General features: G+C 57.5%; 1 protein-coding gene across 1 annotated transcript in view; it reads right to left on the reverse strand.

Annotated features, from left to right (window-relative positions):
• LOC113202966 (DNA-binding protein D-ETS-3) overlaps positions 1–510 on the reverse strand; it is a 103,758-nt gene that overhangs the window by 102,279 nt on the left and 969 nt on the right. The window lies entirely within an intron of this gene.

The following is a 510-nucleotide window of genomic DNA, read 5'->3' on the forward strand; positions in this document are numbered from 1 at the left end:
AGCATTGCAGGTAGGCAACACGCACGCCTGCGTGCGGTACAGCATAACCACGACGACTGGCGGGTTCGCCTACCCCAGGTGGCCGGAGCGCCTTAGCTACACCGTACTTGCAGCCTGCTGGGACAGCTTGCGGTGCTTGTAGGCACCCCCCTTCCAAGACTGCCAAATGAGCAACCGCGAACGGAATGTATGCTTTGCGGGAAGAAGGTTTGTGGTGGGTGGTAGGGGGTTGCCGTGCTAATAGCTGTAGGAGGGCGGGGGCACCTTACCTGTGGCCGGCACCCTTCTTCTTCCTCCCCCAACCCTACCCCACCCCTTCATTTTCCCCCTGCCTCCCCCCTTCCCCCATGCACTTCCTGCCGTTAGTACTTCACACAGACCGCCAGCTCACCATGTGTAAAGTAGGAGGACTTTGTGATGGGCAGTGGCAGTGTATAGTCTGTCAGTGTTCCCGTTGAATTAGGCATTCTTTGTATTGTATCTGAAGTATGATGTCCTGTTTGCCCCCCC

Source organism: Frankliniella occidentalis, unplaced genomic scaffold (genome assembly GCF_000697945.3).
Source record: "Frankliniella occidentalis isolate FOCC.00 unplaced genomic scaffold, Focc_3.1 Scaffold99, whole genome shotgun sequence".
NCBI classification, from domain to species: domain Eukaryota; kingdom Metazoa; phylum Arthropoda; class Insecta; order Thysanoptera; family Thripidae; genus Frankliniella; species Frankliniella occidentalis.